At 40.2% G+C, this 27,983-nt stretch overlaps 1 protein-coding gene across 3 annotated transcripts in view; it reads left to right on the forward strand.

Annotated features, from left to right (window-relative positions):
• Positions 1 to 3,917: 3,917 nt before the first annotated feature.
• Positions 3,918 to 27,983, forward strand: part of elovl5 (ELOVL fatty acid elongase 5) — a 112,681-nt gene continuing 88,615 nt past the window's right edge. For 2 of the 3 annotated variants that reach the window (XM_072560338.1, XM_072560329.1), the window contains exon 1: positions 18,664 to 18,852. The gene's annotated coding sequence lies outside the window, so the exon portion shown is untranslated. Of the gene's footprint in view, positions 3,937 to 18,663; positions 18,853 to 27,983 lie in introns of those variants that run through there. The other variant, XM_072560347.1, reaches the window with a different exon arrangement.

The following is a 27,983-nucleotide window of genomic DNA, read 5'->3' on the forward strand; positions in this document are numbered from 1 at the left end:
ACCTGAGGGGCAACATTTTCACACAGAGGTGGTGCATCTATGGAATGAGCTGCCAGAGGAAGTGGTAGAGGCAGGTACAATTACAACATTTAAAAGGCATTTAACAAGTACATGGACTCGAGCCAAATGCAGGCAAACTATTTCAGTTTTGAAAACCTGATTGGCATGGACGTGTTGAGCTGAAGGACCTGTTTCTGTGCTGTATGATTCTAAGACCATCACACACCTGAAAACACTGGCTGTAACTATTAATACCCACATTCTCTGGCGATCTTTTTGAGCATCTGCCAAGTCTTAACCCAGAAAAGAGGCAGAGGAAACATTTACATACAATTTTGATTGTGACTAAACTGCTGGCTTTCTGCCCATGCTAAAGGATATCCCAGAAAACATGCTACCAAGCAGGAAGGACTTGACTACTGGCACTAGGTATAATCTCCAGTAATAGTCTAACAATTATATTAATTTCTGAGGAATTAGAATCACATGGGATTCAAAATTATTTTCGCTGCAACCTGTTTCATGTCACAATGCTGTGTTAACTTATCATCCTATTGTCCTTGATTGGGCAATTTGTTGTTTTAAACTAATTAAATTCCATCCTTTTTCATTCAAATGGACCCTGTAAGTTTACTTCTATATTACACCTTAACATGCAAATATCATACCTTCACAGATGAACACTGTTAGTCAAGGCAATCACTTTAAGGCATGAAACTTCTGGTTTTGATTGGGCCTCACCTAAAACAGCTCTCAAATTAATTGAGGCCTAGTAATTCATTAGTTCAAGCAACAACCAGGCAATATTACTCTGTTTCTTCTCTCCTTTCCATTCTGATAGTAGAGATTCCTGTTACAGTGAATGTCCATAGCTCTTCAACACCAATTGCCCACATTCTAAATGTGTAAGCCTAGAGTATCAGCAAGTCATTCAACCGTGGAAGTCATCACAGTTAGACATGATTTCGTCTTCATCTGGTACTTCACTGGTCCCCTCTCCTGCCAAAACAATTGGATTTCTTTTTCCCACTGGTTTAAATACTTTAATATTTTCGAACTACTAGTAGATTCCTTTTTGAGTTATGTAAGTAAGTTGATAAGCAGCAGCTGAGGTATTACCATAAGTTTATCATAAACTGTAGTCTGTCACTCAAACTATCACCATTAATAGTTCTAATAGGTCTACAAATGTTAACTACTCTTCAGCACTACAGATTATGTCATCACATGTCCATCACACCATTGTAATATAATACTGAGCAACAGCAGCATTTGGATCCATGGAAATCCCTAGCTACCAGACACAATGAAAAACAGCTTTGCAGACATTGCTGTGAAGATGAAAGATTTTTTACTATTATTTATGGAATGTGGGTACCACTTGGTATGCCAGCATTTACTCCCAATCCCTATATACCGTTGAAAAAGTGATACTGAGTTATCTACTTAACTGCTGATGTCTATTGTATAACTACGCCCACAGTACTGTTAAGGCTAGAGTTCCAAGCTTTTGACCCAGTGACAGAGGAGGAATAGTACTATAGTTCCAAATCAGTATGGTATGTGACTTGATAGGGATCTTCCAGGTGACAATATTATCATGGGTCTCCCTTTTTTGCTCTTCTACATGGTATAGGTTTGATGTTTGGAAGGTGCTGATGGGATGTCATTCAAACAGGCTTCTTTTGCCAGGATGATGTTGGAATTATTGCATGTTGTTGGAATTGTGCTCATCCAGGTAAGTAGAGAGTATTCCAGCTCACTCCTGACTTGTAACCTGTAGGATATGGACTGGTTTTGGGGAAACAGGAAATGAGTTACTCAGCACAGTATTGCTCTTGTAGCCACAGCATTTACATAGTTGGGCCAGTTCAATTTCTGGTTAATGGTAACTCCCTGGAAGCTGATGGTGTGAGATTCTGAAATGGCAATGCAAATGATGATCAATGTAAAATTATTGAGTTCTATCTAGCTGGATATGGTCTTGCCTGAAATACATGTGATGCAAATGCCATTTATTGCCTCAAGTTTAGTTGTTGTTCACATCTTGTTGCTTATTGGACATCATCCAAGAACTTCTTGGTTGTTTCAACATCCAAGAAGTTAAGAATAATGTTGATCATTTTGCAATCATCAACAAACATCCTCACCTTCAACGTTATGTGGAAAGAAGGTCATTTTTAAGGTAGCTGAAGATTTTTTTTTCGAAGGATGCTCACTGATGAACTCTTGCAGAGATATCCGCGGACTGAAGTGAATGACCTCAAACACCCAAAACAATCTTTCTTTGTGCTAGTTATGATACTCACCAGCAGCAAGTTTTGAGAGCTCTTCTTTGATTTTTATTGATTTCAGTTTAATTGGGGTATCACAATTTGTCAAATTACAAATTACTGTCTTTACCTTGATGGTAAAGACAGTCACCCACACCTCATCTCTACAATCCAACTCTTTTACCTGAAGAGATTGCCAGTTCCTTCATGAAGCTATACAGAAAGCAAACATTACTTAATTGTAAATAAAGAAAATTCTTCATTATGAGTTAAGAAAACTGTTAATTGAAAATGGCCATTTATCTTCTCTGCAACTACATTTTCAAGGGATTTATATTTGCTGAGAACTACATACAAATGTTGATGTCTGTTATTTGTAAACTGGTTAAAGTAAAACAGTAACATCTGCGTCTAGTTTTAAGAACAATGAACAACTTACAGCATATTTGTTTAATCTTCCTTCAGGTTTATAAATTAAAATTACTTATTACCTAAATATTTTAGCGAATGCCATAACTGGCAGTTAGTAGAGTATCAAAAAACTGTTCAAGACACACAGTTGCGCAAAATTACATTTAATTCATCTATACATCTTCTTGGCAAACTCATTAAATTTTCAGTTGTTCTACACAGACCAGCAACCTTGAGAATTTGAAAACTGGTTTACACTGGATCAGCAATAACCAGGGAGCCAGTACGGGGCAGACATACAGTTGACCTTGCAAGTTAGGAAGGGGTTAATCAGTCAGGCTTCCAACTCTGAATTGCTGTCTAACAACCACTGATAGAAGTGTGCGCGGAGAGACTTTGGCAGATAAGTTATGAAACTCCCATGGTCAAAAGTCCTGCCAACAATTTTTAGTAAACCTTATGTCTAAAGTAATTAGATATTTGTCAATTTGTTTGCAAAAGAACAATTGCGAGGTAGAGCTTTGCCAAAATTACAATAAAGGGAAAAATGATATTGGACTATAATAAATATTTATGTTAATAAGTACACCTACGCCTGGAGAATAGATGTTCTTCCTCTGAGTGACACTTCCTTATCCCTTTCTAAATGGGCCTTCCAATTATGTTCAACATTTTTAGCATTTTTTTTTCTTTGTGTTGTGCTTTTACATTAATATTGTTGCTATCCTGAAAATAAAGCCAAGCTACAGCTTAGATATTATTTTAATTTAAGTTTGCCAATTGGTTTAGAATAATATTTAAAATTTATTTAAATTTGTTACTTGGTAAATTCAAATAGAAATACCTTCAAGACTTCACACTTGTTTTATCTTAATGACAAATGCTTGTTTATCACCTGATGCGTGCAGCTGGTACTTTCAGATCCATCCATTTGGATGTTTATTGTTTTCAGAAAAAAACTAAAACATCATGGAAATTCTCAACTTTAATGACACACACCCAATTCTGTTGGGAGTCACACTGTCAGAGTCATTAAGGCAGAACAACAGCTCGACCAATACTTTTTGTGCTGACGTAAGTAATGAGGTACGACGGCTTTACTACATATCATTCTTTGCAAGTCTTAACAAATAAAAAAATTGGATCTGCATGTGGCTAAGATTTGACAGCATACGCAGCAGCAACAAAGATGAGCAATTGAAAGCTTCTGGCTTCAATAATTACTGTACAATCAATGCTCCAGTGATCTCAGGTATGCATCATTTGTTACTTTCTCTGATGGCAAATCATGCAGGAACAGTACATCGTCGAAGCCCTCCAGTAATTGCTGCTATTTATTCTAAGTGTCGGGAGAAACTGGAATAACCATTTCCTTTGCATCTGTTTCAAAGCATATATGATTCTGTTAGCTTGGTGGGTGCAGTCTGTTGTAGTGTCAGTACTTTGTATGATGAAGCTCCCCACAGTACCTTGTGTCTCATGTTTCCAGTGCAGGATAGAAGTGAGGGACAAACAACAGGGACAGGGACAAGTTAAGCAAGAAAGTGCTGCGACATTATTGCTATTATGGCTTGGCATCGGAAAAAGTCTGGCAGCAGTCATTTTTATCATCTTGCCACCCGAACTGGTGAAATGCGAAGGGACACAAAACAATGGGTGGAATCAGTTGCAAACATTTCTGCAGTGTGCTGCATGAGAATACTTAGAACAAAAAGTGAAAGAAGAAAGCTGGATTGCTGTCATTTTGGAACGTTTTGTAGTTCCAGTTGGAGCAGTTCTCCTCAAATATTTTCCTTCTGTGACCTCCCTTTGGGTTTTAAAAATTGTTGTGACTTCTATTAGTGCAAAGTGTTAGAGTAGGAGAATAGCTGTACAGTTGTTATAAATTGCTCAGAGCACATCTCATTTTGAAATAGGACAATGAACAGTCAGTGATCCTGATACATGTTGGCACCAACAACATAGGGGGAATAAAGGGATGAGTCCTAAAAACAGAATGTAGTGAGTTAGGAAGTAAGTTGAAAAGTAGGATCTTAAGTGGATTAGCAATAGGAAGATTTTAAAACAAATTCATGGTTGGAGAGCTGGTGTGAGGAGAGTTTCAGATTCCTGAAGCAATGGGACTGGATCTCTCTGCAAGCTGAAAGAGTTAGATTTGGAAGAATTGTACTTGTTCTAAGGGGAATATTTACGAGTGCAGTTGGGAAGGTTTAAGGTTAAACGATTGGGGGATAAGAAGCAGGGAGGCAGGGCAAAACAAAAAGATATAATGGGAAATATGAGAAGTGACAGGCAGAGAAACCATGGGGCAAGAATCAAATAGGGCCACAAATAAGGCAAACAAGACTCAGAATATTAAAAAGACAAGCTTTGAGGCCTTTGCGTCTTAACATATGGAGCATTCACAATAAGGTGGATGAATTAATCTCGCAAATAGATGAAACAGGTATGATATGGTTGGGATTATGGAGATGTGGCTGCAGAGTGACCAGGAAAAGGAACTGAATATCCAGTTTTATCAAGTATTTAGGAAAGACCAACAAAAAGGAAAAGGAGGTGGGGTGGCATTGTTAATTAAAGAGTGTTTCACACAAGAGTGAATAGAGCTTTTGGCTCTGGTGAAGTGGAATCTATATGAGTAGCAGTTAGACACATCAAAGACAGAAAACACCAGGGCCTGTATATAGTCCCTCAAACTGCAATGGTAATATTAGAGAAGGGATCAAGCAGGAATTTAAAGATGCTATCAATAAGGGTACAGCTGTAATTATGAACAACTTTACCTTGCATATAGATTGGGCAAATCTGTAACAATACAGAATAAGAATTCCTGGAGTGTGTACAGAATGGTTTTCTGAATAAAAACATCGATGAACCAAAGGCCATCCTATTCTCGATATTGTGTAGTGAGGAATGAATAATTGGCAAGCTAGTTGGGAAAGACCAAGCACAGTATGATTGAATTCTTCATGAAGAAAAAGACTGACATCGTTTATTCTGAAACTAGAGTCCCGAATCTAAATAAAGGAAGCTGAGACACGAATTGGCTGTGATAAATGGGGAATATTTCTTCGAGATAATGGTGAATAAGTAATGGAAAACATTTAAAAAGCGCAAGGTGGGAAATGCAACAATTGTTCATTCCTGCCTGGCACAAAAATAAAATAAGAAAGATGTCCCAAATAATACCAACCACGAAAATTAAGAATAGCATTAGATGCAAGGAGGGGGCATACAAATTGGCCAAAAAGAAGCAGCTGATATGAGGATTGGGTGCAGTTCACATTTCAACAAACATGGACAAAAGGATTAGTTCAGAGGGGAAGCGTAAAATATGAGAGTAATCTTGCAGGAAGGACAAAATATTGTAAAGCTTTCATAGGCATGAGAAGGGGGAAGCAACCTGAAGACAAATGTTGATTCCTTCCAGTCAGAAACAGGGCAAGTTATAAAGGGAACAAAGGTGGGGATCAGTTAAATTCATATTTTGATACTGTATTAGTATTAGTAGAAAAATGGTGTTGATGAAATTAAAGAGATCAAAGGCCAACAGATTCCTAGGGTCTGATGATCTCCAATAAAACAAGGAATTGCAAATGCTGGTGATCTACCACAAAGACACAAAGTACGAGAGAAAGTCAACAAGTCTGACAGCACCTAAGGAGAGAAAACAGAGCCAGAAGCTCTGATGAAAGATCACTGGACTTTAATTTCTCTTGACAGATGCTGCCAGACCTGCTAGGTTTCTCTAGAATTTTCTATTTTTGTTCCCAATAATCTATATTCCACAGTATTTAAGAAAGTGCCCTTTGAAATAATAGATGTATTGGTGTTCATTCTTTCAAGATTCTATGGATTCTGGAACTTCCTCTGGATTAAAGGTTTGCTAATGTCACCTTAATATTTAGAAAAAGATATAGACCAAACAGACTGGTTAGCCTAACATCAATAGTGGGAAAATACTATTAGCCAATATGAAAGTTTTAATAGCAGAACTCTCAGAAAACAGTGACAGGACAGATTCAGCATGGATTTATGAAAGGGATATCATGCTTGACAAACCTACGGAAATTTGGCAAAGATGTAATTTGTAGATAAGGAAAGCCAACACACGTGGTTTACTTATATTTTCAGAAGGGTATTGATGAGACCCAACGTAAAAGAGATTAGCATATAAAATTAAAATGCATGGGATTGGAGTACTGACAAAGAACTAGTTGGCAAACAGGAGTTAATGGGTCTTTTTCTGACTTGTGGGGTGCGACAAGGATCGATTCTTGGACCTCGGATATTAACAATGCATTAATGATTTAGGTATAGGAACTAAATGTAACATCTCCAAGCTTGCAGATCACACAATGCTGGGTGGGAGGGGGAACTGTGAGGAGGATACAAAGATGTCACACAGATGTTACATTTCACAAGTTGACTGAGTGGGCAAATGAGTGGCAGATGACAAATAATATGAATAAACATGAGGTTATCCACTTTGGTAGCAAAAACAGTAAGGTAGATTATTATCCAAATGGCAATAGATTAGGAAAGAGGAAGGTACAAGCAGACCCAGCTGCCCTTGTACACTGCTCACTGGAAGTAAGCGTACAGGTGTAACAGGTGGTGAAGAAGGCATAGCAAGAGGATTTGAGTACAGAGCAGGGATGTCTTGCTGCAGTTGGATAGTGCCTTAGTGAGACAAAACCTAGAGTATTGTGTGCAGTTTTGGTCTCATTATCTGAGGAAGGATGTTCTGACTATGGAGGGAGTTCAACAAAGGACTGATTCCTGGGATGGCAAGACTAAAACATGAGGAGGGTCTGGATCAGTCAGGTCTGTATTCAGTAGAGTTCAGAAGAATGAGGAGGATCTATAAAAATCTAGAATAAGAAAATAAATTCCAACAGTACTAGTCAAGGCAAATGCAGGAAGGCTGTTCCGGATGATCAGGGAGGCCAGAAACAGGGGTCACAGTTCAAAGATATAGCGTAGGCCATTTAAGACTGAAATGAAGAGAAATTTCTTCACCCAGAGACAAGGGAGTCTGTGCAATTATCTGCCACAGAAAGTGGTTAAGACGAAAACATTGAATGTTTTCATGAAGATGTTAGATATAGTTCTTAAGGTAAAAGGGATCTAAGGGTTTGGGGAGGAAGAGGGAACAAGGTATTGAGTTAGATGATCTGCCATGATCAGACTGAATGGTAGTGGAGGCTCAGTGGGGTGAATGCTCCTATTTTCAATGTTTGAATGTTCCAACCACAGCCATTGCCATCTCAGAGATTTTATCCCCAATATTTCAGCTTTTGACTCCTCCTGGGACCCCAGTCCTGCCCCTCACTTTGGGAAACCTTGAAACATGGACAAGTGCTTGTCTTGTACATTGCAAACAGCTATGAAGTCAGGTTCAGGCTACAGACAGGACTGAAATTTACAGCCAAGTTTGGAACTACTTTTGATTAGGTGAATAAGTAGGGTATGGGTGCTTGTAGTGACTTGCAATTGTGCATAAAATTGAGTGCAATATTGTTTCAGAGAATGAAACTGGAATTGAGGAATTAAACAAGTTTGAACCAGGATCGAAAAATGACTTTCTGGCCTTGGAGTCATTATTGTATAATGGAAACGGCTTCTGTAGAATCCAGATAAGTTTATCAGTCCCTAATGTAATTCCTAATGTAATTGGGGCTATATTATATAAATAAAAAACTGATTGCTTTACTTAATTATTGTCACATGTACTGAAGTACAGTGAAAAGCTTTGTTTACGAGCAATACAGGCAGCTCATAATAAGCCAGGATGCACGGATCAAAGGTTGTAAAAAAATTTAGATGGGTGCATACAGATTACAGTGCACAGGTGTATGCTCGGCGGGATCAACATCAGCAATATCAGTATTATTTAATACCAGAGAGTCCATTCGTCAGTCTAGTAATAACTGGGATGAACTTGTTCTTGAACTTGCTGGTGTGTGTGTTCAAGCTCCTGTCTGATGGAAGAGGTTACAGGAGATCTAAACAATCTAAACTAAACAATGATGTGTTCGTTTTATCTGTACAGAAGTGGATCTGAATCTAATTTTGTTCCAACAAAAACGTTACTTCAGCCACTAAAATTTAATCATACCTCTCTGCCAATTTTAAGTGTGCAAATGTGACACTGGGCAGTCTTAATAATTTGTGGGTATTGTTTTGTATGGCACTGGGGAACAAATAGATGATCTGCCATGATCAGACTGAATGGTAGTGGAGGCTCAGTGGGGTGAATGCTCCTATTTTCAATGTTTGAATGTTCCAACCACAGCCATTGCCATCTCAGAGCTTTTATCCCCAAACTGTTATTTGCAGTTTAATATTGCATGAACCTGTACATCTTACTGTAATATTAGAGAGATGCAGAATGGACAGTTATACTTACCGTGTGATGGTGCTAATATTTCTAATTTTTGTTGGTGCTAATATTTGTTGAACAGTCTTGGTTCTCTTTATGATGCCTTTTTCCCTACATGCCACTCATGATCTTATATCCTATTATTGTCCTGCCATACGGTTTACCCCTGCTTGTTTGGAATCAAGGCCATCTGCTTCACGACTAGCCTGATCGGTCATCGTCAAATTTGCCTTGATCACTTTAGATGTTGGTACGTTTATCACTCAATACCCAAGTTTTCCTCTGACTCCAGTACCAGCCTTAGTGTTAAAGATGTGTTTTCACAATTTCCTTTTCATAACTTCTTCCTCTGACCCTCATCATCACATATATCAAGTGTTCCTCATTATGTTCTTCAGCTCCTTCTCCATCAAAGAGAAATTCTGTATCATTCCTCATCTTTTCATACTTTTGCCAACTCACTTCCTCTCCAGAGATCTAATTTTTCTTCTTCAAAAATTCTCCCTAACCAACTTAATTACTCTTTCCTTCTGCAGTCAAAACTGAGATCGCAAACAATTTGTCTGAACAGACACTCTTTCCCCTTCTTCAAATGTATTACCATGAATCCTTTCAAGTAAAATAGATCCCTCAATCTCTATCCACTCTATAACTGTTACATTGTATCTAATTGCTGTTTTCCTTCAAAATTCCTGAAGTGTTTCAGTACCATTGAACTCTGCAATAACCAACCAAAGTCCCTTTTCAAACTTTTCATATCGGCATGTTTTACAAACATTGAACCAAGACTGTCCCAGTTATATCCACTGTGCATTTTCTCTCCTGACCCTCCATTCAACAGTCGACTCTTCAACCTTACCCTGCTGCCTTTCTTCACTGGTGCATTTCCTTGAGACTGCCAACTCATAGCCAGTCTTATCCATCTCTGCATAACCAATCCATTCCCAGCAGCAGTTTCTCCTCTTGGTTTAATGCATTGAACCCTACCGATTAAGAACAGCCAGAGGAAAATGTTTGTTTTGATCAGTCAGTCATTGGGATATAATGAGCACATACCTGGTATAGGCACTGGCATGAGATTCATAGACAATGTTATGGATTTTGTAGCGGGCAGAATGTCTTTTTAGGCTAACAGAACATTGTTTTTGTCTTCTTTGCATTGTTGTGTAGTGAAATGGCTTTCTTCATCTGTTGTTCAAATTGTTGAGATACTTTGCCCTTCCAAAATATGTTGAAGTAGACAGGTCTGAAATTTACAGCCTTTGGTTCATTTGAAAGATGTGTGGTGAACAATAATCTGCTCTGGATAGCCACTGTCCTGCAAAATTATTGTGATGGGTTTTATTTCTACATGGAATTTGCAAGGTGAACAAATGGTTAAAAAGACTAACTGTTGTCCAATGAAAATATCGAGCACTTTATAAGCCACAGGGTAGAGTTTCATTTTGGATGCAATCAGGAATTGACAAACAAATTGCTTCCAAAATTGTGCTACTCTTGATGAAACCATTTTTCTGTCTTGAGTTTCCACTTAATTACACATCACAGGACACAATGGAACTGTAGGGTAGTATGGTGGCTCAGTGGTTAGCACTGCTGCCTCACAGCACCAGGGACCCAGGTTTGATTTCAGCCTCAGATGACTGTCTGTGTGGAGTTTGCACATTCTCCGTGTCTTTGTGGGTTTCCTCCGGGTGCTCCGGTTTCTTTCCGCAGTCTAAACTTGTGCAGGTTTGGTGAATTGGCCATGCTAAATTGCCCTTTGTGTACAGGGATGTGTAGGCTAGGTGGGTTAAGGATAGGGTAGGAAGGATGGGTCTGAATAGGATGCTCTTCAGAGGGTCAGTGTGAAGTCAATGGGTTGAATGGCTTGCTCCACATTGTAGGGATTCAATAATTCTATTATATCAAGCAGGACAAAGAACAAGCAGGCAGGTAACTTGAACAACCTGATTTGTGCCACCAATCAAATTTGTTTGAAGCCACAACACTTCAGAAATTTTCTGCTGTTAAATCTTAAAATATATGGCTACAAATGACAAACAATATGCATGACCCTTCCTTGTAATGTTCATCTGCTTGTGACTTGACAGAGGTTAAAAAACACTAAGTAATCTGCTTGGCACTGACAACTCAATTGATCAAATTATTTAATGACCGCTAATGGCCAATGGTGGACAATTAAAAATATGGGTTTGCACATATGTTAACCTCATCCTGCAGAAGCACCAACTTGTGCAAACATTTTATAACTTATCCAGCATCAAATTTATTTAGCCCTTTATTTTCATACTTGTGGATAGTAATTGTAAATTTGATGTGTCTGCTGAAATGAGAAAAGAACTTGCCTTATTGAAAGGTCGAGAAGTGGAGTGGTGGACCTAATCATTAGAAGGTCACCGGGCCATTACTTAAGAATTTTCTCCGTTTTCTGAAGGAACATGCATTCATATAAAATGCTGTACCTCAGCAGGAGATGGACTCATTTGTCAAACAAAATGTTGTTGACCACAGCATTATACTGCATAAATATCATACTTTGGAGGTGCTGGTGTTGTACTGGAGTAGACAAAGTTAAAAATCACATAACATCAGGTTATGGTCCAGCAGGTTTATTTGGAAGCACTAGCTTTTGAGGCGTTGCCTCTTCATCAGGTGACTGTGGAACAGAACCATAAGACACAGAATTTATACCGAAAGGGTTAGAGTGTCATGGAATTGTATGAAATATTAAACGATTTTAGTTAAAAATCACACAATACCAGGTTATAGTTCTTAAAGAAATTCAGATTAGGTCTTTCATGTTTGGATATACTGATTTAGGTTCTTTAATATGTAAATCCCAGAATTACATTCTCAAGATGGCATCAGTTTATCTAATAATAGGTGTCATCTCAGCTCAGACAATGCATTAAGTGTGTGAATGCAAATATCATGTGGTTGATTAGACCGTGTAAAGGCTGTAAGGAACTAGCATATATGAATAGCCTAGTAGACTCGCCTGAGGTCTTTTTTTATAACCAAGAGACAAGCCTCCTTCCAGGGAAAACAGGGAAGATGTTCTCATGAGTGAAAGATCAACTGTGACACTCCTGTGATGTTTGCCAGTGGCCAACTGATCAACGGTGGAAGACTGGACAGTGTCAAGGATTGATCATGTAAGCTGTTTGAATCAAAAGCCACATAAGAGACTGTGCCTCAGACCATAGTTAGCCAGCTCAGGAACAGGATCAATCTTCTGATCAGTGACTGGAGGTTATAGCAGAGCAGAATGATCACCCGTTTCAGTCTGATCCTTGCAGTATTTTATAGTGTACCTTGTTTCAATAAAAAATCAATTGGGTATAGCCTGTTCTTAGGATAGCCTTGGGTTATTGATATCCAAAGTAAATCCAGATCAGGGAAGGTAGGAGTTAAAGCCTACACCTTCCACAAACACCGCTGCCTCTGCACTCTTCCATGCACTGATTAGACTTGTCACCTTTGTTTGTGAATCTCTTCAAGGCCTGGATCCACCTCACTTGTGCAACCTCCTCCAGTGTATCCCAGACATGTTCTTCTCCTTACCAGCATGCTCTTATGTATTTATCCACCAGCATAATCCCTTCTCTTTGCTCTATGCAAGTTGCTGTTATATTTGCTTATAAAACAACAATGACAAAACTTCAAAAGAAATGATTTGATTTCAACATGTTTTGGGATGTTCAAAGGATGCCAAAATCCCGGATAAATACAAAGTATTTTATTCGAAGATGCTAGTACAGGTACTTGAATGGCTGAGAGATGTCCATCCTCCCTGCTGCCTTGCCAACCAGAAAAAAACATCATTTGCTACTTTGCATCATGGGTATTTTACTCTCTTCCACTTTGCTGCAGTAACTGAAAGCAAGAGAATGTTATTTGAAGGTAAAGCAATCCTTTACTCTCTCTTGTCATTTTAAGAAAAAAGTTAAAAAGTTTAGTTGATTTAGAAGACAAGGCAGAACTAAGAAAGAACAAAAGACGATACAATACAAGAACAAGCTCTTCGGCTCTCTGAGCTGACAGATTTTGCCCTTTCGTTTTAAAACTGTTGTCATTCACAGGGCAGCACAGTGGCCCAGTGGTTAGCACTGCAGCCTCACAGTACCAGGGACTTGGTTCGATTTCAGCCTTGGGTGAGTGTGTGGAGTTTGCTCATTCTCCCTGTATCTACGTGGATTTCCTCCGGGTGCTCTGGTTTCCTCCCACAGTCCAAAGATGTGCAGGTTAGGTGGATTGGCCATGCTAAATTGCTTGCAGTATTAGGTGCATTAGTCAGAGGTAAATGGGTCTGGGTGGGTTACTCTTCGGAGGGTTGGTGTGGACTGGTTGGGCCAAAGGGCCTGTTTCTGTAGGTAATCTAATCTAATCACAGGATCTGTATCCCTCTATTGCCTTCCTAATAATGTATTCATCCAGGTGCTATTTGAATGCTGCTGTTGTGTCTGCTTCCACTACCTCCTCTGGAAATGTGGCCCAGGCACTCAACACCCTTAGAGTGAAAGACTTGCCTCACACATCACTTTTAATCTGCCCCTCCCCACACCTTGAACCTGTGTCACCTAGTAATTGACCCTCCACCGTGGGAAAAAAAACTCACACTTGCCACGCTATCCTGCCATTCCCAATTTTATAAACTTCTATTAGGTCACCTCTCAACCTCCTGCGTTCCAGTGGAAACAAACCTAGTCATTCCAACATGTCTTCAAAACTAAAATCTCCCATACTGGGCAGCATCCTGGTAAACTTTTTCTGTACCTTCTCCAAAGCATCCACCTCCTTTGGTAGTGTGGTGACCAGAAGTGTACACAATATTCTGAGTATGGCCTGACTAAAGTTCTATAAAGCTGCAGCATAATTTGTCTATCCTTATACTCAATTTTTTCAAAGTAATGTCTCTTCCAGTGAAGGCAAGCATGTCATAGGCCTTTTTTACTACCTTATCTGCTTATGCTGTCACCTTCAGTGATCTGTGGACCTGCACACCCAGATCCCTCTGCATATCAATATTCCTAAGGGTTCTGCCATTCACTGTAATACCTTTCAGTCATCTTCTGTTGCTTACTTTTATTGGAGCTCAAATAGAATAATAAAAGAACCCCAGGTCTCAATCTTAATTATTCATACATGTGGGAAGAAGGTGAAAGGGGAGTTACATAAGGCCAGTGCTGTGTTAACCTACTGCCTTCTGACCTATCCCAATCTTGTTCAGCTGTGGGGAAACCTATGGAGGAGACAGGATCTGTTTCAAATATATATTTCAGGTCTGAAAATAGCATTGGGGCCTAAACGGAAATGTCAAACACAAATATTAATGAGATTGGGTGGGGATGTGTGGAACCAATGCCTTTCACCCGTTAAAGCTGTTAGAAGTCAGACCTTTTGCTAGAAAAGGTACAGGAGGTAGATTTTGAAGTTTTAGTTTGGATTTCCCTATATGCCAGGAGGGCACCTCTGGGCTTCTCATGGAAGCTTTGGACCTAACTGTAAGGATCTGTAGCACAGGACTTTCTGAGTCAATCAACATCTCTTTGTGTTTGACAAGAGAGCAAGATTATCTCAGTTTATAAAGCATTGGCTTGTCCAGGCCTGACTCTCAGTCAGGAATGAATATGGCATTAGATGGTAAAAAGAGGAAGAAAACAATTTTATGACTATGGAGTATGGGGAAAGTTCTGATCCGTGAAATTGGAAGTGGCACTATAAAGAGGTATGTCAAGGAGTTACACTTGCAACCTTCAGCACTAATTACTTTGCCCAGTAAGAAAGCGTGAACTGATGATGTGCAATTGAGGAAAACCAGGCACCTGGGACTCACCTGAATGAACAGGCCAACTAACAGGGTATCTTCTTGACCCATTGTGAAGTAAGGGTTAGAAAATACATAGTACAGGAGGAAGGAAGAGACGTGGAGAGGGCGAATTCAATGTCAATTCGATGCAGAATGACAAATAATGATAAAGAAAGGTTAGATTAAAAGAAACAGAATGAAAATATTAAGACAGAAAGAAAATGCAGGAAAAGTATTGACTTAGATTTTTTAAAATGACCTTCGAATCTGCACAAATAATTTGGAGCCTGAAGGTTTTCAGGGAAGGATTTTTAGACTAATCACTAGAATGAGGCTATTGTTCTATAAAGAAATGTTGGGCAGCCTAGACTTGTACTTTCTGTTGTTTAGAAGATTAAGAGGTGACATGATTGAAACATAAAACATCCTGAGGGGTCTTGACGGAGTAAGTATGGAGTCTATAACTAAAGGCCACTGTTGAAAAATCAGAGGTCCACATTTAAAACAGAGATTAGGTGAGGGATTTTCTCTCAGGAGTTGTGGGTCTTTGGAACTCTTTTCTGGTGGAAGCAGAGTCCATGAATGTTTTTAAGGCAAAGGTAGATTCTTATTAAGCCGGGGGTTGGGAGTGTGTTAGGGATGGATCAGAAATGCAGATTTGAGATTACAACCAGATCAGCTATGATCTTAACAGGCAGAGAAGGCTTGAAGGGGCAAATGGCCTAATTCTGCCTCAAATTAATTTATCCAGATATAACTCCAGAGTTAATACTTTAGTTAATTTTCATTCTCAGTTAGGGTGATTGGCAATCATTAAACTTATCACATAATTGTAATTACTCACTCTAAATACCTGCAGTGAGTTCATATTTCATCAACTCTACAACATTCGGAGCATGCCAATAGTGTAGCTGTCAACAAGATGCTGTTTTTGCACAGACTGCAGCAGAGGGACACAACATGGACAGCACTTTCTGGATATTTGTACTGAACTGTGTGATATCCCCCTCATTTGAAGTTACTGTAATGTCCATACATAAGTAATGGCGAATATTGTCACTATTAGGCTGTTATTTTGTCTCCAGAAACTGGCCCAATCCCTATAGGCTGATTCCTGGGATGAAGGAAATGGATTATCAGGAATGTCTAAACAGGTTAAACTCTTATTAAGCCGCCTCAGACAACTCTCTGTGTGGAGTTTGCACGTTCTCCCTGTGTCTGCGTGGGTTTCCTCCGGGTGCTCCGGTTTCCTCCCACAATCCAAAAGTGTGCAGGTCAGGTGAATTGGCCATGCTAAATTGCCCGTAGTATTAGGTGAAGGGGTAAATGTAGGAGAATGGGTATGGGTGGTTTATGCTTCGGTGGGTAGGTGTGGATTTGTTGGGTTGAAGGGCCTGTTTCCACACTGTAAGTAACCTAATCTGTAAAAAGGTTAAGCTCTTATTTATTAGGCGTTTATTAAAAAATGAGGGGTGATCCATTGATCCTGAGGGAATTTGACAGGATACGTGTTGAGATGTTTCCACGAGTTGGGGGTCATAGTTACAGAATAAAGGGACTCTGATTTGAAACTGAGGTGTAAAGGGATTTCTTCTCCCAGTAGGCAGCAGATATCTGAAATTCTTCATGCTAGAAAGTTGTGGATGCTAGATCGCTGAAAGCATTTAAAGAGGAGTTAGATTTTTGTAATATCAGGGATCAAAGTCTGTGAGGAGCTGGCACAAAAGATGAGTTGAGGCCTGGAGCAGATTGGCCATGATCTGATGGTACAGCACAATAGGCTGTAGGGGCTGAATGGCCTACTCTTGTTTCTACTTCTTATATTCTTATGTTTATAAAGTGGCCCTAATAGGAGTATCAAAATATTTGTATATTTATTGCCATATGATAGCAGAAGAGCAGTTTCCTTAAAAGTTTTTGTCATACAAGTAGTGCCCAATTACCAGTTTAAAAGCAGAATTGGGGTTCCGATAATATATATAAGCCAGTGAAATCTCTTAGTTAGGACCATGGTGTTTTGGTACAGGAACAGTAAATAACCACACAGGGACCTGGATCAAATAAAATGCACCAGATTAAGTAATGAGGAGAGGTTATACAAATTCGGCCTGTTTTCTCTAGAATGTAGAAGTTTAAGAGGTGATCTGATTGAAGTTTAAGGGGTGGTCTGATTGAAGTTTGCAAACTATTAACCGGAAAAGACATGGCAGCGATAAATAATTTCCATTGGTTAGGGCTTCTAGAATTAGGGGCATAGTCTGAGAATTAGGGCCAGACGTTCAGGAGAAATGTTAAGAAGCACTTCTACATGGTAAATGTTTGAGCTATCATCCACAAATGGCAGTGACCAATTGTTAATTTTAAATTTGAGATAGATAATGTTTTGTTAAGCAAAGGTATTAAGGAATATGGGCCAAAGGCAGGTATAGGGAATTTGGCTATAATCAGCTATGGCCTTATTGAATGGTGCAACAGGCGTGAGAGACTGAATGGTCTACTCCTGTTCCTATCTGATGTAAACAGTAGAGAGTTTTTTAAAAAAAAATAACTTTAACCCTGCAAAGTGCCTTGAGACCAGAGCACAGCTTCCTCCCCAGCTGGTCCCTGTGCTGTAGCGATGCTGCTGTTCCCTCCCCTCTCTCGGTGCAGTTTCACCGAGAGCTGATTGGAGCCAGGAGCCGCCAGATGAGTGGCGTGAGCACGGCTGAACTCCGGAGAGGAAGAGAGGGGAGGAGAGAGAGCGGAGCATCATATTGACAGCGACTTGCTAGGAGAGCTCAGTGTGCAACCGCTTGCCTGTCGGCACATTGAGAGAATGCACACATGCATTAAAAAAATAGATTAGAAGCATTAAGCATTGGAAGCAGAACAAAATAAAACACTGCATTTCACAACCAGTCCGTGCATTTAGAGCTGAATTATGTTGAAGTTGGATTTTTTTTTGTGTAACAATACAAACTCGGGGAATGACTGAAGGTGCATTTGCAAATGGTCGGATGAAACGAGCTGTGCACGGGTGCTAGTTGGGGCGGTTTTCCATGCACATTTATTCTGTGGGAAAGATGGAATTGCATCAGGTTTCTCTGAACTATTGAGAGTTCGGGTGCTCTTTCCTCCGTCCGCTTTTAGGGACCCCCTTTATCCCTTCACCTCGGGAAAGAGAAGGGGAACAGCAAGGGTAGAGAAAAATGGAGAGTGAGGATTAGAAAGAGTAAGGGAGAAGTTGAGGAACATTCAGAGGTAGGAGAGCAATTGCGAGAGGAGAAAGGGAGAGGGCAATGGAGAGGGAGTCAAAACAGGGTAGGGGGAAATTAACTGCTGGGGGAGTAAGGGTGAATGAGAGAAGGGATGAGCCAGGGAGTAATGTGGGGAAGGAGGGGGAATGGAGTGAGGGAGAACCAGGGGGTTTGGGGGAGTGAGGGAGGAAGTGAATTAGGGGTTGGGGGTGACTGGGGGAGGAGTGAGGGAAAGGGGGCGAAGAGGGGTGTGAGTGAGAGGGAAGGCAGTGAGGGAGAAGGAATGAGAGGGTGAGTGGGGGGGGGAGAGATATAAGGGGGTGAAGTAGGAAGGGAGGGTGTGAAGAAGAGAAGGGGAAATTTGAGGGGGTGGGGAGAGGAGGGGACATGTGAGGGGAGGGGATGTAAAGGGAAGGATGTGAGGGGAAGGAGGCGAAAGGGAGTGTGGGGGGGGAGGGAGGTGAGTGAGGGGAGGGGGGGGGGGGAGATGTGAATGCCTCTTCTGCTGGTTATCTGTTGTGTGTGACGTTGCCAGGAATATAAAGGTTTCTTTCCCCGCGCCTGGTCCAGTCTGTCCCTGTCGCTTTGTCTTTTTGTCTGTGTAGCTTTAGCCTGCCTGTCTGCAGTGGGTTGTCAGACTGTGAGAGGGAGCTAACTCCACTCTGAGAGCAGCAGCAGGAGGAGGAGCCTTTGCTTTTTCTCCACTTCGACTGTCAGGATCTTTATTTTCACGAGGTGAGTGAGGAAGCATTGCTACATTAACCGTTCTGTGAATTCAGCCGCCGAATACCATAGATCTGTTAGAAATGTGCGTGAAATGTTATGTGCTGTTCTACAAAAAGTGGGAGCAATGCAAATTGCAGTTTGGCAATGACTGTCTGGGCGAAGTGTGTGTGTAATGATCCCGGGTAGCCTGCAATCTCCGGCAGGGCACAAATGCTTCATGTATTTTGCATTTCAATCGTAGAAGCGAGACGATGTGGTTTTAGATCTGCACTTTGTTTTGCGCCGAGAGCAAGGGGAGGCTTTCTCTTAAGCCTTGCTTGCACTGATCGAGCACAAAGCAGTGCTTCTGTAATATATATCTTTTTCTTTGTTACTCTGCTGGAGAGGAGCACTTTGCATCTTTCCTCTCTCAGGGCGTGCTCTCCCACTTCTTCAGTTACAATCCTTTTGATGACTGCTGTTGGTTTTGTGATTGAATATTGAGGTAACACCTAAACCTTAGCTTGGCACCAATTAATGTTTCTGAGGTTGCTACATGCTACGCGGGGGGAGGGGAGCAGCTGCACAAAATAGTAAATTAAAGGCAAGCAAACGGCATATGGAGAGTTTGAAAATGAAATGCAACAGTGTGTGAGTGCTGTGCAGAGATTTTGTTCTAACATGATGCGAAGAGTAGCAAACTTTCAACTCTTTTTTTTCGCAAGGACACCCCAGAGCATTGGCACTCCTCCCACTGAAACTAGACATTCCCCATCCAAATACATGGTCAAGATGTCTCTCTGAATGTAGGTGAAACTTTCTGTGCCAAGGTTGGTCTCTTTCTGGGATGAAACTTTGTTTTGGCACAGGCATGGTGTATTTTAAAAATCATTACAGTCCTGGCATTAATCAGTGAAGCAAGTCTGGTCTGATCTAAGGTATTAAGGAAATTCTGGGATTGTCAGGGACTGTTAAATACTGATTATTGTTATTTACAATACAACCCAAGTGTCAAAAAGTTTTAGTTCTGGCAACCAGTTGAATACAAATAACAAGCAACTAGTCCTGAGCTCAGCTACGAATGAGAAACAATTTTTCTTTGTAGTTTTCTGAATATTTGTGTAGCTCTCAAAAATGACTTTTTATTAAGTTTCCGTGTTCATTTTCTGCTACTGTTCTCGTTCAACTTTCAGTCTGTTTCTTTGCATTAGTATCCTGGAACACAATTGTAAATATTGCCAGATGAACATTTAATGTAGTCAAAGCTTTCTCAGCTGGTTCTTAGAGTCAGTTAAATGCTATTTATTGCAGGACCTGATCAAAAAAGTTATCAGATGATAGAACAAATGGAAATATTGATTTTTCCAATATGTACTTGTAATCCAAAGACTAATTATAGATCATAGAATCCTGACAGTGCAGAAAGAGGCCACTCAGCCCATCGAGTGTGCACTGATTCTCCAAAGAGCATCTGACCCCAAACCAACTCTTCTCACCCCCAACCCATACCCGTAACTCTGCATGGGATTTTTACCCATGGCTAATCTACCTAATTTGCACATCCCTGTTCCCTACTGGCAATTTGGCATGTCCAGTCCACCTAACTTCCGTGTCTTTGGAGGAAACTGGAGCACCTAGCAGAAATCCATGCACACTTTCAATTCTTCTAAGAGCTTGTTGAGTTTGCAATGTGTTTTTTTAGCATAGATTTTATCATGTAGAGAACAGTCTTGGGTATCAAAACTCAGAAAATATATTTTTCATTAAGAAATCTTTATGCATGTACACAGTTACTGAAGCAGTTCAGTTCTGTACAGTCTTTGCTTATTGAGAGCAAAGGTGCATTGGGGTTTGACTTTATGTATAGCTACAACAAACTCAAAGGCATTTCTTAATTATGCAAGGTACTGCTAATATGTGCGTGAGGCACCTGGAGGGTCCGATAACTGAATGGACCTTCATTAACTTCGGCAAGAAGACCTCAGATAGTGGTCTTTTCCCACTGTGCCTTGGCAGCAGTTACCCCAAGCTTTAGTGTGTCCTTCAGTAGATAGTCTTGGACCTTCGAATGTGACAGTTGGCAACACTCAGTCGAGGTCAACTCCTTGCTCTGGAAGACCAACAAGTTTTGGGCACACCAAAGAACGTCCTTCATCGAGTTGATGGCCCTCCAGGCACAGTCAATGGTTGTCTCAGTGTGCGTCCTAGGCAACAGCCTATAGAACACAAAGTCCTGCTTCACGGGGCATGAACCTTAACTAATACCACTGTGTCTCTCTCCAGACTTCTTTGGCAAAGGCACATTCCAGAAGGAATCCCTCCCACAGCTGCTTCAAGGGCAGTGTACAGTAGTGCAGAGAGTCCAGGTGTACATTAAGGTTCTGACAGGTAGTGCCCTTCTCACCACTAACAAACTGACGTCTTCAATGCTTGTTAGAAAGCATTTTGCCAAGTATATTGATCAAGGAAATGGTGCAGTGCAGATATGTTAGCCCTCTCAGTTTAACACCAGCCTTGGTGAAGTTACTGGAATGCTGCCGTCATGGACAGGATGACTGAGTACATAGACGACGATGAGATAGCCAAAAACAGTTAGTGAAGAGTAGATCATGTAGCACTAATCCTGGATCTTTTGAAGAGGTCATCATCTTGGTGGATGGGGTAACACCTATGAATATAATCTGTGCTAGAATTTATTAGGCATGTTTTTCACTGGAGATTGTTGCTGGAACTAGAAGCAGGAGGAATGAGAGGTACCTCTTTGGCAGGAGTTAGTAGTTTGTCAGGATGGCCAGGAGCAAGCTAGTAGTCTTTCCCAGTGACCTGTATTGAAGCATCAGATAACAATGAGGTGGGTGAAGAAGTAGAATTGAAATTTAGCATTAGATTTTATTGTCATGTGTGCTCAAGTATAGGAATACAAGAATTCGGTGAAAACTGTGCAAAGTCAAAATAGTTGCATATCCAAGTTTTCTGAGTTAGGAGACCCATTAAATTGTGTTGACAGGAGCAGAAAGTTGCAAAGGAACATAGCTATGATAATTTGTTCGGAAAAGACTGTGCTGGTGAAGTTCAATGTGGGGAATGTAAGATTTAATCCATACTTTGGATCCAGTAAACACAAGTCAGAATATTTCCTGGAGGGAAGTAGACTAGGAGATGTGGAGGAGGAAAGGGATTTGGTGACTAACTCTGTGAATCACAGTAGAATATTGGATTAGTCTAAACATACTGGACAGTAGTGGGTACAAATATTGGACAGGTTCGCAAATATTGGACCCAAGTTCGCAAATATTGGACAAGTTCGCAAATATAGTCCTGGTTCACAAATATGAGACAGGTTCACAAATACTGGTCAGGTACACAGAATCATCAAAAAAGGTCGAACATTGCTCTTTATCTTAATGGGTTACAATGGTTTGGAAGCTATGTTGCAATTAAATTGACCTTGGAGATTTCATTTGGCGTACTGTATTCGTAATTGGTTGCTGTACCTCAGGAGGGATATATAAGCCTTAAGGGTGCATGCACCATAGACTCAGCAGAATGTTACTAAACTGAAGGGGTTAGTAACATTTCAGTATTGTAGAAGTCAGTACTGTAAATCCTGAGAAGGGGCAATTCAAAACAAGGGGCACAAATTAAAAATTAGATCCAGCTCATATTGGAGTGAAATTGAGGAAGCATTTGTCAAGCACAGTAGAGAAGGAAGTGACAACTCTCTCCCCAGAAGAAACAAACTTCTGGGTTAATTTAACATTTCAATTATAAATTTTAAAATTTATAAGGGATAAATTCAAGGGATAAGTAGCAAAGATTAAAAAGCTGGAGTTGAAATACAAATTAATAATTTTTTTTTAAAAAAGGCTTGAAGTGGCTTTTCCCTGCTGCTATCTTTCTCCTTCCACAACAACAAATCATGTCCTGAACCCAACTTTGCCAAAATGAAGTTGGTATGGGAGTATGTAAAACAATGAGAGCTTATTCACTATTGACCATATTTGTATAGATTCATTTTCTAACTATGAATTGATTAACAAAATATTTCAGTAGGCTGCAGCAATGGAGATTTCTGTATTCGACTTTCATTTCCATTCCTTACCTTCTATACTTCAAGATATACAATGTACCAAATTTCATAGAGCACTAGTTCCAAGTAAGGGGCAACGATCCCTTGATTCTGGTTGAAATTGCTATAGCTTTGATTGTTATTTTAACTGTTGTTTATTTTGGCATCAGGCTTTTGATCAATACTGAATGTACCAAATCACCAACAGAATGGGACATTTTTACTGAGGTTTAATAAGTAAATAAATACATAAGGACACTGTGATCTGGTGATTTTTGCACCTCATTTACCACTCTCTTACACTTGGCATAAGGTTAAAGAAAGAAAGTTCTTTTAACTGCATCAGTGATATCTGACTTCGTTGTCTCTAATACTGAAAATTCACCCTTATTAAGTCATTTACAAATTTACTAATCGTTGCTTATGGGTACTACTTGGCTAAAGCAAATTACAGACATTGTTAATTGATTCATCCACTCACCCATGTAATTTATGTTATGTATCTGTGGTAATTGTATTTCACTGACATGAAAACCAAATATTTGATGTTCAGTACATTGTAAAATGTGGGACTGGACATATTGCACATAGAACGTTTTAAACATGCAACAATATAGAGAAAACCTTTGTACTATTGGAAAACAAAGCTTAAGAGATCTTTGTTATTTGGTACCAATTGTGAGATTAATTCTTGTCTTGTGATCCAGCTGCCTATTTGCTAAATAATGTTCAATTGTGCTGAAGTCAAGGTTATCTCTTGTTGGGGAAGGCTGCTTGTTTCTGCTTAAGCATCACTTTATTGCGTGAAACTTTTGCTATCTCGGAACTTGGAATCATTAGTGTTTGTAAGGCGAGAGGTAATGAATCTCTGTGGTATTTGTTACTGTTGACTACTCCATCTTGCTTCAATACAGAATTGATGGGCTGAAATATGTGTAATATGACTCTATGATTTATTGCATCTAATTCACCTTTGTGATGCCGCTCCTGCATGGTTTGATCCCTATCTGTCAATTGTATAGAGCTCATCTTTTAAAGTGATTTCTTCGCCCATCTAATGTGGCCACTTTAAGAGCACCTCATAGGCTATATTTATCCTTTCCAGACTTTATCTACACGTGATATTCATTAATGTGGGTTTGGTTGCTACCTGTGTGCTGATAGCACTCATCCTTACATCTCCATGAACTTATACAAATCCATACCATCAATATATGGTCATATTCCTCATGTAACATAAATGATAGATGATTTAGATCTATGCAACACCATATTGCCAATACAAAACTATCCTACTTGATCCTGTCAATAATCCTAGCCTCCAATTCCAACTCCTTATTGAGCAGTTCATTTTTGCTAAACTCAAGTCCTTATCTGGCTGAGCTGGGGTTCTTTTTTTTTATCCAAACAGATCAGTTTCCAGTTCTGCCATATTGCAAATCATAGTCCCTCCACTGATGAAATTCATATATCTTACTATATTCTTACTGATTTTCCAAGCATGCTGTATTTAAATCCCAGTCTCATCCAAAACTGTCTTGACTAGGATAAATAGGCAAAGTCTTTTCCCTGAGGTTGGGGAGTCCAGAACTAGAGGGCATAGGTTTAGGGTGAGAGGGGAAAGATATAAAAGGGACCTAAAGGGGCAACTTTTTCATGCAGAGGATGGTACGTGTATGGAATGTGCTGCCAGAGGATGTGGTGGAGGCTGGTACAGTTGCAACATTTAAGAGGCATTTGGATGGGTATATGAATAGGAAGGGTTTGGAGGGATATGGGCCGGGTGCTGGCAGGTGGGACTAGGTTGGGTTGGGATATCTGGTCGGCCTGGACAGGTTGGACCGAAGGGTCTGTTTCCGTGCTGTACATCTCTATGACTCTATGACTGTTAGCTGCTCAAGAGTGATTCCACCTGTCTTCTCACATTCAGCAACCCCTGTACCTTAGACAAAGGGAAGCCTAGAAGGAAAGAAATATCTTGAGAGGCAGGGAAAAAAAAACAGAAACAAAGAAATAAGGAAATGGCACGAGACCCCAGGGACTATACAAAACAGCAGATTACTGTTCAACTGAGGCTGCAAGTGTCTAGGAAATAATATATTCGCCACTTTACTGTAGTTTCTTCTGTGTTTGTTTGCTGACTAATGCAGCATTTCTGTAGCTGTAGACTAACAAAGATCTTCTGTAATAAGAGCACTATTTTCTTTTGGGTATCTAATGCTTTCTTTCAGCTGTTAGGATGGGGGGCGGGGGGCGCGGGGGTGGGGGTTGGGGGGGGGTGCCTGGAAACTGCATTGCACTCAGATTCAGGAGCTATGCTAGCAGTGACAAAACCACACCACAAATACGGTTCAGAAGGAATTTATGAAATTGGTGATATTTGCAGCCTGCTCTTGAGAGAATCTAGTGGAGGGGGCAGTTGCTGGGAATGGGCAGCCACCCGGAATTTCAGTGCTCAGCTAGGAAGAGCACTCCTGCTGTTCAGATTCAGGCAAGTAAAATATTTTTGGTGGCACTTTCCTGTGGGCCCATTAAGGACCTCTGCTTTGCTTTTAGATCTTAAGTATAGTGCTCTAATGAGTTTGTAATGGGTATTAAGAGAAGCCTTGGGCCTACATTATATTCAGACAATTGCCCTCATCAGCCATTGTTGGAATCAACCTATTTGGCATGTGATGGGCTACCACTAAGGGTTGAGTGTGTGCACACCATGATCTATCAGGTCTTCACTGTCCATTTTAAAGGCTGGGGCTTTTTTATATCTTCACAGAGAAAAATTGAAAATCGTTGGTCTATTTTTGTGCGCACATATCTTTATGTTCTCTCTCTTCTTTTCATTTTCTTTTTGTTCCATAATTTTTCTTCATTCCTGTTTCTCTCTCTCTCTCACAGTTTTCCTTTTTGTTAATTCACATCCCTATTCATATCAACCCTAATCTTTTTCCACTTGGTCTCTCTTTCAGTCCTTATCTCCTGTTTTGTCTTCATTTTCTGTTATTATCTCGCACTGTTCAGTTTTCACCTTCCTCTTGGTCTTTGTTTAAACTTTGCTTTTTGATCTCTTTCTCAACGTTTCTGACTCTCGTTTGTCACTGGTACATACCAGCTTCTAGAATTCTCCCTTTTCTTATGTCACTTTCTTTTCTTTTTGGTTTATCTCTTGCCTTTTTTCTCTTTGTCACGCTTTTTCCTGTATCCATTCGCACTTCTTTTTCAATCCTTTTTCTTCCTACTCCTACTTCTTGTACCTTTTGCTCCACCTCAGTGTTTGTTTAAATTTCTGTCTGCTTTTCTTTCTTTTGTGTTTTTCATCTCTGCATTCTCTCTGTTCTCTTTGATTCCTTTTTACCATATACATTCTTTCTCTCAACCACCATATTTTTCTTTCTTTCCTCCTTGTTTTCTACGCTCTAACGTAAACTATCGTTCTATATTTCTCTGATCCTAATTTGGTGTTTTTGTTTTGGTTTCCCAGCTTTTCTGAGACCTTTGGGCTGGATTTGCTCTTCGCTGTAACTGATGCAAATCAAAAACCAATTTAGTACTCGAGTTGCTTGTCCCTTGTGGAAAGATTTTACGCTCATATTGAGCTGGATTACTGGAGCACGATTCAGGCTACGGTTAGGCATTGCATTGTCAGCCTCCAGTACAAGTGCTTTGTGGAATGTTTTGCTCTCGCTGTTGGCAGTGGTCAGATTTGTGAGACATCAAATCTTTGTAACAGTGCATTTGGACTTGTCAGTGACTCCAATGGTAATTATGTAATCCTTTTAACTGGGTAAATCATCCCAAAGTGATCCATAGAAACATCAAACAACAGAAAAAAAGCATGGAGCCACAAAAGGAGACATTGAGGTTGGTGTCTAACAGCTTGGTTAAAGAGGTAGATTTTAAGGAGCAGCTTGAAGGAAGGAAATGGAGGCAGTGAGGTTTGGGGAGGGTATTCTAGAGCTGAATGTCTAGCCATTTCACTGTATTGTTCCCAGTGGTGGAGTAATTATAATCAGCGATGCTCAAGGGGCCAGAGTTAGATGAGTACAGACATCTTGAAGAATCGGGATCCTGGCAGGGATTCAAGAGACAGGGAATAGGTGAAAGGTTTGAAATCAGAGTAATTTGTTGCAGTCAGAGTCATAGAGTCAAACAGCACGGAAACAGACTCTTCAGTCCAACCAGTCCATGCCAACCTTTTCCCAAACTGAACAAGCCCCACCCACCTGCGCTTGTTCCATGTCTCTCCAAATCTTTCCTATTCATGTACTTCTAAATGTAAGTCTACCTGCATCCACCACTTCATCTGGAAGTTCATTCCACGCACAAACCACTTTGTATGAAAGAAGTTGCCTTTATGCCCTTTTTAAATCTTTCTCCTCTCACCTTTAAAATACACCATCTAGTCTTGAAATCCTCCATCCTAGGGAGAAGTCACCTGCCTTTCACCTTATCTGTACTCATAATGGTTCAGTGAAAAAGGTCCCATCCTATCCAACCTCCTCATGAATAATACAGTGAAGTAGGCACAATTGAGTATATTTTGAATATGTTGCAATTGGTGGGCTCAATACAGAAAATTCAGCCTGACAGTGATCTAATGACCCTAATGTTTGTTGCAGGGTCATAAAGACTACAAGTCATACCTCTCCCTGGGCCCTGAATTCAAGTAAGCATCTTTAAGGCTGTGTTACAGAATTGTCTGAAATCAAAACTGAATTATGGGTTCATCTCCATCTACTAGTTTAATCATTAATTTTACAGACGTTTTTGGGTAAAGCACACGTTACCTTTTCCCCTCAGATTGTGACACAAAATCGAGTGTCTGATTTAGGTATGTAAGGTTATAAAGCAGCTAGAGTGCTGGGAACGCATCCAAAATTCTCTGACAAAACAGCAGACTGACTGGTGATTTTTAGCAATTCTGCAGATACTGGAGCAGTCTGGAATTGCATTTGCTGGGCGGCATGGTGGTACAGTGGTTAGCACTGCTGCCTCACAAGTGCCAGAGACCTGGGTTCAATTCCCACCTCAGGCAATTGTCTGTGTGGAGTTTGTACATTCTCCCCGTGTCTGTGTGGGTTTCCTCCAGGTTTCTACC

Source organism: Chiloscyllium punctatum, chromosome 3, assembly GCF_047496795.1.
Source record: "Chiloscyllium punctatum isolate Juve2018m chromosome 3, sChiPun1.3, whole genome shotgun sequence".
Lineage (NCBI taxonomy): Eukaryota > Metazoa > Chordata > Chondrichthyes > Orectolobiformes > Hemiscylliidae > Chiloscyllium > Chiloscyllium punctatum.